The 9,516-nt window shown below is 45.1% G+C and overlaps 1 protein-coding gene across 1 annotated transcript in view; it reads left to right on the plus strand.

The window, feature by feature from the left end:
• The window catches only part of sobpa (sine oculis binding protein homolog a), a 50,295-nt gene that overhangs the window by 25,454 nt on the left and 15,325 nt on the right, over positions 1-9,516 (plus strand). The window lies entirely within an intron of this gene.

A 9,516-nucleotide genomic window follows, 5' to 3' on the forward strand; every position in this document is an offset into this window, starting at 1 on the left:
CAGTGTTTGAATAAGTAATACAACTAATAATAGTTTATGTTGGGATGACAAAGCTCAGAAGTTCAGGTGCTATATCTGTATTATTGCTAAGAACAGAGACACTGTTTTCTGCTTCTGACAGAGCTGAGTTAAGTTTTCCTAACATTTTAATAGTCTTTATATTGTGAACAGGAGCTTAAACTGTTTTAGCTGTAGCAATCGCAACATAGTCATCAGAAAAATAGCCGACATTGTACATTTCTGCAAACCACAGATACGTTAAATCTCAAGCTAGAAGGCAAATGCGTGTCATACAGACGCTAGGGGTGCCGGAGACATTTAATATCAACGTTTTTGTTGTTTACAGAAATGTACAATGCCAGAATTTTATTTTTCTGGTGACCAGGGCGGCAATTCATACGCTTAACTCAGGCTCAAGATATCAGAAAGTCATTTGTTGTTTGATTCACTTGTTTGAAAACCTGAGAACCCTCATAAGCTTGTTCATGTTTGGCTTGAATAGAAAATGCATAATACATCATGTATTTAACCAACAATCATGGAGTTTACTACAAACACACCTTGAGGCAATCAACTCCAAAGTGACTTGGTCGTCGTGGTGCGTACGACGCAAGACGGCCAATATTAAAAGTGTGTGACTGTGTTCTCACCCCCCCCCCCCCCCCCCCCCCCGATGACTGTAGTTAAACAATCTCCTTTCTCTCTTGTACCAAAGCTGGGATATATAAGGAATTACGCTGTGAGTATGATGTGTTTTACTCTCCTGCTTGTCTGTCCTGAAGTCAGTTATTCATCTAAACATGATCACTTTTCAAGCACTGCACTGGAGCAGGAATACGTAGGGTTGCACTTAGAGTATGTCTGTTCATTTCAGTTGGTTCTACCCAATTTCCTTTTTTCTGTTCTGACACTTTTTTCCCAAAGCATGAGAATCAAGCTGAGCCTTGCGTCTACTGTACTGTTGCTCATACTGTATGTGTTTCATTTCTCTACCTTAACATTTTAGCTCATTTGCTTTGATAGAAAGTTTTGTAGTTTTCATTGTACTAAATGTTGAAATGATGACAAATGATCCGTCCTGTCCCGCCGATGATGAGGAGAGTGTGACGTGTCGAAGCCTCGCGGAAGAACGCGCGACAGCCGCGTCAGAGCTTCACGTCAAATCGAAACGCTGCCTTTTGAACTGCTCTTATTTGGTTCACCGAGCTTCAGACGAGGTCAGAAAAAAAAGTAGATACAAGCCTACGACATTTGATGCGCAGCAACGTTGACGAGGCGCCACCACATCAATCAGAGATCACTCCGGGGAAACATGGCATTGAATGAAAAGCCGATTTGAAGAAAGCTCCCTGCAGTTAAACATATTCATGTACAGTTTATATTTAAAGACAGTGAGAGGCATTTAAATATTCATGTATGTCCCATACTCTTACCTTGATTGTTAAACTGAGGTGTTGTGAGTAAAGTATGTAGAAAAGTACAGATGGAGCAACACTCTTTCCAGTTCTCTGTGCTGCATGCTTCCCTTAATCAGCCTCCGACATTTCAAAGCCCGTCCTCGGTCACTGCAGTGCAAGTTATAGTTGAAGAAAAGTCAGTATTTCAAAGTAAAAGGCTATAGATCAGTTGGCGAGAAAAGCTTTTACCTTATGAGCGCGGATGCGGCACGCCAGTCCACTTATTTTTGATGGTTTTGCAGCATTCGCTATTAAACTAATAGTTCCAAAATACCATAACAATGCACATTTTTACTTAAACGCAGTTTGTTTATTACAGTAACTGCACGGGGCGACTGTGGCTCAGTGGAAGAGTGGGTCGTCATCCATTCGAGAGATTGGCGGTTTCGATCTCCACCTCCCCCGGTCCACATGTCGAAGTGTCCTTGGGCAAGACACTGAACCCCGAATTGCTCCTCGTGCTGCGCATGGGTGTGTGAATGTGGTGTGAATGGTTACATTACATTAGATTAGATGGTATGAAGATGTCCACTGCCATCAGTGTGAATGTGACAAACACTGTGAAAGCTCCTTGAGCAGTCAGAAGACTAGAAAGGCGCTATATAAGTACATAAGTCAATTTTTTTTTTTACCACGTGATACAATAATATTTGATAGTGGTCCTCTGTATTTGCCGAAGAAAGAATGTGAGAAAAAACACTTTGGCCTTGTAGCTTTTTGCTTCAGGAACACGTTTCATTTAGTTACACTTACGGCGCACTCACACTGTCCTTCCGCACCGCGACCCGGGCTTTAGGGTACTTGTCCCCCCTCCCTCTCCCCCCGCGCCCCAGCCCCGTTTGTACTCACACTGCCTGGGCCAGCCAATGCTTCTTGCTGTCCATACGCCATCGCACGTCACACGCATTGATCGCGTGTGTGTGGCTTTGTTTACAAATCTTTCCGTAGACCTGTGAGTTTTTGTGCGTCTTGTCGACTGTTTTTGAATATTTTCATCGACCAAATCTGCAGTAAACACTCCACCTCCGCATCACACCAACGTGAACCTCTCACCGCCATTGTTGTTGTTGTTAAATGTCCGCGCATGGTCCGTCCTTCTATTTACATGTCCGAACAGGCGGACATAACGCTACTGCCGTAGGGCTCATGCTCGTGCTCGTACACGTGCGGACGCTCGTGCTCGTACATGTGCAAACGGCTCCGCTAAAGCCCACCTCTTTCAAGCGGGCCGTGGACGGCTGCTGGCCGCAGTTATGCGCGGAACGGGTGCACTCACACTGCTTAAAGGTTCTAGGCTTAAGCTGAAAAACCGGTTTTGGCCCCGGCCAGAAGGACAGTTTGAGTGCGCCCTTACACGCCTAACGCATGCTCCTTTTTCACTTCAAATATGTCGAAATATGACAAATCTCTCTCTTAATTTTATAAACAATGTTTGGGCATTTTTAGATGATTAGCCAACAGGAGAACTTAGCAAATCAACCTCTGTTATTGTTAGCTTATATAGCCACATGCTAGCTCACCAGGCTCTTCTAATGTTAACTTCTATTTATCATCATCTTTTAGCCTAGCAATGGGCAAATTAAACTGGTAAGACTATGTTGTCAGACCTGGGCAGGAATGAGGACGATGCAGAGGTACGCAGGTCAAACTGGTATTTATTCTTTAAATCCAAAGCGTGAGGCGCAGAGCCGATAAATCACAAAAACAAAGTCGCTCCGACCAGGAGGAAAAACAGGGAATACGAAAACCTGAGCGCGGATAAATCAAAGTTATTCTTACTAGGAAAAAACAGGGAATACGAAAACCTGAGCGAGGATACTAAGATCTCTTTGACGTGAACAAGACTGTGGAAACGGGCTGGAAACATTCGGCATAACGGACGAAATACTCTGGCAACGAGACAGGGGAAGACACGGACTATATACACATGGGGGGGGGGGAAGACACGGACTATACACACATGAAGGGAGGGGAAGACACGGACTATATACACATGAAGGGAGGGGAAGACACGGACTATATACACATGGGGGGGGGGGGGAAGACACGGACTATATACACATGAAGGGAGGGGAAGACACGGACTATATACACATGAAGGGGGGGGGAAGACACGGACTATATACACATGAAGGGAGGGGAAGACACGGACTATATACACATGAAGGGAGGGGAAGACACGGACTATATACACATGAAGGGAGAAGACACGGACTATATACACATGGGGGGGGGGGGAAGACACGGACTATACACACATGAAGGGAGGGGAAGACACGGACTATATACACATGAAGGGGGGAAGACACGGACTATATACACATGAAGGGAGGGGAAGACACGGACTATATACACATGGGGGGGGGGGGGGACACGGACTATATACACATGAAGGGGGGGGAAGACACAGACTATATACACATGAAGGGAGGGGAAGACACGGACTATATACACATGAGTCAGGGGAAGACACGGACTATATACACATGAAGGGGGGGGGGCACGGACTATATACACATGAAGGGGGGGGGGCACGGACTATATACACATGAAGGGGGGGGAAGACACGGACTATATACACATGAAGGGGGGGGAGACACGGACTATATACACATGAAGGGGGGGGGACACGGACTATATACACATGAAGGGGGGGGGAGACACGGATTATATACACATGAAGGGAGGGGAAGACACGGACTATATACACATGAAGGGAGGGGAAGACATGGACTATATACACATGAGTCAGGGGAAGACACAGACTATATACACATGAAGGGAGGGGAAGACACGGACTATATACACATGAAGGGAGGGGAAGACACGGACTATATACACATGAAGGGGGGGGAGACACGGACTATATACACATGAAGGGGGGGGGACACGGATTATATACACATGAAGGGAGGGGAAGACACGGACTATATACACATGAGTCAGGGGAAGACACAGACTATATACACATGAAGGGAGGGGAAGACACGGACTATATACACATGAAGGGAGGGGAAGACACGGACTATATACACATGAAGGGAGGGGAAGACACGGACTATACACACATGAAGGGAGGGGAAGACACGGACTATATACACATGAAGGGGGGAAGACACGGACTATATACACATGAAGGGAGGGGAAGACACGGACTATATACACATGAAGGGGGGGAGACACGGACTATACACACATGAAGGGGGGAAGACACGGACTATATACACATGAAGGGAGGGGAAGACACGGACTATACACACATGAAGGGAGGGGAAGACACGGACTATATACACATGAAGGGAGGGGAAGACACGGACTATATACACATGAAGGGAGGGGAAGACACGGACTATATACACATGAAGGGGGGGAAGACATGGACTATATACACATGAAGGGAGGGGAAGACACGGACTATATACACATGAAGGGAGGGGAAGACACCGACTATACACACATGAAGGGAGGGGGGCCACAGGTGGAAACAATCAAGGATCAGGGGAGGACGTCAGACCGGTGACCTGGAACGAGAGGAAGGGCAAGTGACCTGAAACGAGAGGAGAGTTACTTTTCAAAATAAAACAGGAAATCCACAAGACAAAAACCCAAAGACAGGGCAGAGCTCACCGCGGCGTGACATATGTAACCTGATACTATGGTGTTCCAGCTAATAAGCTAACACATGTGTATGTACTTGTGTCAGCCATGTGTCTGTGAAAACACACAGGACTAAACTAGCATGCAGTTCTTTTACGGCCACATTCATACGTGCTGTCACCAACATTAGGAAAAAAAAATCTGTTCCAATTAGTAATAACGACTTAACGACTTCGATGACGACATCATTTACTGATGTATGCGTTTAAATGTGTCGCGTGGCAATTCTGAGCGCGCTTTGATGGGCTCTTTGCCTCAGCAGAGCAGAATTGTAGAATTACAGTAAACCGATGTCACCAGTGTTTACGCACACATGTAGAGGGCGTCACGCACCGTTTACAGAATCCATATGATTCACGTACACGCATTTTTGTTTGAGGTCACTCAGCCATGTTGGATGTTGGATGTTTCCTCAGTCCATCAGCAGAATGCACGTGTTCAAGCATCACAAACACAGGAAAGGCCCGCTCTGCCACAGCGGCTCGGATTCTATATTTTGTCTGGCTCTCGCACATTCACGCAGTCCATTTGTGTAAGCGATACCCACGTGTTTCTTTTCTCATGCACCCACAAGGTTGGCCACAACAACACAGCCTGCAGGCGTTTCTTTTTTTTCCAGCTGAAAAAAAAAATATTGTCATGGCTGAAAAGAAGTATCTCATGTCTGCGTGCGCTTTGGATAGGGAAGAGGAGACGTGGGGGAGGAGGGATGTAGGGTGGGGCGGGCAACGGCTCTGGCATTATGTTGCATGAAATATCTTCAGCTGCCTCATCCGTGAAACCCAATCTCCTCCTAGGGTGACTATGGTCGCTACTTTCTCACATCCCCGCATAGCTCTGTGTTACAGCGTGTGTTTGTGTGGGGTGAAAGATGATTGATAGTTTAACCGGGGCTAATCACTTATGGGCCCGTTTACTGTATGCCTTAAGATTCTGGATTAGTTTGTATGGAAGGTGCTGCTGCCTCGCCGCTCACACCACTCAATTATTCTGTCTGTCATTTCTCTGTGCCCGCTCCCTTTCATTTGCTTTTTGACTGTCCACTATTGATTCAGACACATAGCTTCGGCTCCTGAGATGTCTGTATTTTGCTGTTTTGCACGGCGTGCTCTGCAAAAGCCAGTTTGAGTGGAATGACACCCAGAGTGAAAGTTCGCTGAGAGCCGACATGTACGACGGGTACGATATTGGACAGTTTCCGGGGGATTAAAGGTATTAAATTATATTAAACGCAGGGTGGAGTTTTGCTTTCAGCCGTAGGTAGAAGCAGCTCAACTGTCACGCTTCTACATGCAGCCGTACGGTTTCTCCCGCTATCACACCCACACATGCGCCGATATACACGCTTGCTCATTGGACACAGTGCCAAGATTAAGTTAGGCAATTAGCAGTGATGAATTACCTTCTCTGAGTGTGAAGCGTGCTGGGGAAAAAAGGTGTAGGTAAGAGGATGCTTTGCTTTCTCTTTGAGACAGTCAGCCTCGTAGTCTACGGGGACACGTATGGTCCACGCATCATTTAGGGTTGGATCTTAAATGTTGCATGCAGACTGTTGGGTTGTGATGAAATGTTGCCTATCGCTGTTGCAATAGCTCCAACATTCTGCTTTTCCCTGCAGTTTGGTTTGTGTTCAGGAGTTTTTTGGGCTCGAGTTCCTCAGGAAAAAATGCTAAATGGTTGATTGTAGATTGGTATGTTGTGGTTGAAAAAAAAAAATACAGCTCAAGGGAGGACTCGATTCGAAACCCTGATAGAAAGAAAGTGACTTATCACGTGTTGATGTAAGGCGATTTAAAAACAACCCATAAGGGTCACGTTTTATTTATAGACTAGAGTTATCTTTATGTATCTGAGTTTCTACACCATGCAATAAAACATATGAACCATGTCCTCTGTTTCCACGCTATTCAAAAGAGCGCGTGCAGCTAGCGAGGAGGCTCCAGCTTGTGTTTTACAGGTCGTCTCTGCCGCAGCGCGAGGCTTTTTGTTCACACCATGAAATTCCCCCCAGGAGACCCCAGACCTCCATCAGTGTCTTTCCCCGGGAGCTCCCTCCAGGCGCGAGGGGGCAGAGTGCCGCTTCATGTCAGCCCAGAAATGTCACATCACTTCACACACAAATACACACACACACACGCACACACACACACACACACACAGCCCCACAGTTGCCTCCCTGCTCCTGAACACTTTGCATCTCCTGCTCGGCAGCTGAGGTGGGCACGCACGCAAAATTCATAAGTGAGAGGAGGGTACACGAGCGCGTACGTGAGTGTGTATCTGTGTCGTCCAAACGTATGAATGTGCTTGTGGAAATTTTGTGTGTGATGAAGTGTGTAATGTGTCTGCATATTGCAGCTCAGGCTAGGAAGACTTGAGGCCTGCCTGACACAGCTTCAGGGCACGGAGAGGAAGGTGATTATCTCATAGCTGCCAGCCATTCAGCTCCGAAACAGATGAAAAGTAACTTTGGCTAACTAGGCGCTGAGATTGTGCAAGTGGAGCCACGCACACGAATTAGCATGCTTTTGTGTCTGCTCTAACACTTGTAGGTGTGATGAACTAGACTCACGCGAAAAGTGCAGAGAAGAATTCACCTATTGTTTTTTTTTATTCGCAGATACGCCTCACATTGCACATTCAGGTGTGTTTAAATGATGAATACTCTTTACCCTGTGACCCTCCAAGAACAATCCGCCAATTAAAAACACACAATCAATTAGCCAAGACCTTATTCCAGAGGGACTATTATAGCTACCCTCATTAAGTACAGGGAAATCCATGCAGTAATAAACTATTCACATATAACAACAACAACATGCTCAAATGTTTCTATATATGTAGATCTATATGTTGCCGTAACGATAGCTAAAAAAAATGCTCTAAAACAGGGAAATTCTTTATTCAAGAACCAAAGTGCTTACCTTGTTTTAATATTCCTAGCAACTGTAAGCACTTCGGTTCTTAAATAAATAATTTTTATCCTTCTTTATGGAAACATATAGATCTATATAGAAATATACATCGAAATATATGATGAGCTCTTTTCCAAAACGAGATAAAGGCCAAATTTTAAAAAAAATGAGTTTGAGCCACTTTGCTGTAAACAGAACCTTTTCACTGCTTCATCAGTGTTTCTGCCAAATCTCTGTATTTCCTTGTTTAAAATGGTCTAAAGATGCAGTTCCTTTCCAAACCGCGACCAGCGCCAAACCTATTTTTAGCCTAAATGCGATACGTCCTCTCGACCAATCAGAATTCAGTGAGTGTTCTTTGCGATCCAACATGGCGGTGCTCTGAAGCGGGAGAGTTTTTTGTGTCGTCCGTCCGTTCAACATGTTCAGACTGAGTGAAAGTGAAAAAAACGACTAAAAACAAATGAAAACACCACAAAAATGTGACAAAATTACTATAAACAGATGAAAACACCACAAAAAAGTGAAAAAATGACTAGAAACAAATGAAAACACCACAAAAACTTGAAAAAAATGACTAAAAACAGTTGAAAAAACACCACAAAAAAGTGAAAAAATTATAAACTGATAAACTCTCGACCAATCAGAATCCAGTGAGCGTTCTATGCGATCCAACATGGCGGCGCTCTGAAGCGGGAGAGTTTTTTTGTGTCGTCCGTCCGTTCAACATGTTCAGACTGAGCCATAAAAACCATTTTGACAAGATAAAGTGAATATTAACCAAATGTTTGGGTAAAAAAATTTAATTTTCCTGAAAACTATTAAAATGGATTTATAGCGTTTTGGAAAAGAGCTCCTCAAATATACTCAGGAGATCAAATTATGAATACTGTGGCTGTACTAGCATGTTTTCTTTTAAATAACTGAGATAAAAACCTTTATTTAGTGAAAAAAGCAGTGAGCATAATTAGAGAACAGTGCCCGTTGTGTCAGAAGAGAAGATTCAAACATTGTTTTATTCTCTAGGATTCAAACATGAACAGGAAGTGTAGAGTGTGACGGGTTTGGTTAGGACCCAATAGCAGCACAAATACAGGCAGGTATCGTTGGTAACAGACTTTATTGGCTTTGGTGCAGGGAATAAGCAGAGTCACGGCGCTGCAGGTAGCCACAGAGGAGACTGGAGTTACACTCACTCTGAAGAGCTGAACCGGGTAACCACCAGTTAGCCACAGGAGCCGACAGGCAGAATCCAGAAGGGGACAGGCGAGGATCGTGGTCAGGGACAGAAGGCTGAGGTGGTTTCCAGGAGATCGGTCAGGCAGGATAGTCAGAGGCAGGCTGGGTCGAAACCGGGAGATCAGGCAGAGTAACGCTGGAGAGTCTGGTGCAAGCATCGAGAACAATCTGGCAATGAGTGAGTGTGGAGTTGGGGCTTAAAATACAGCCAGAGCAGAGGGCACAGGTGAGTGGAGTTGGCTTGATGA

The sequence above is a fragment of the Echiichthys vipera genome (assembly GCF_963691815.1).
Source record: "Echiichthys vipera genome assembly, chromosome: 12".
NCBI classification, from domain to species: Eukaryota; Metazoa; Chordata; class Actinopteri; order Perciformes; family Trachinidae; genus Echiichthys; species Echiichthys vipera.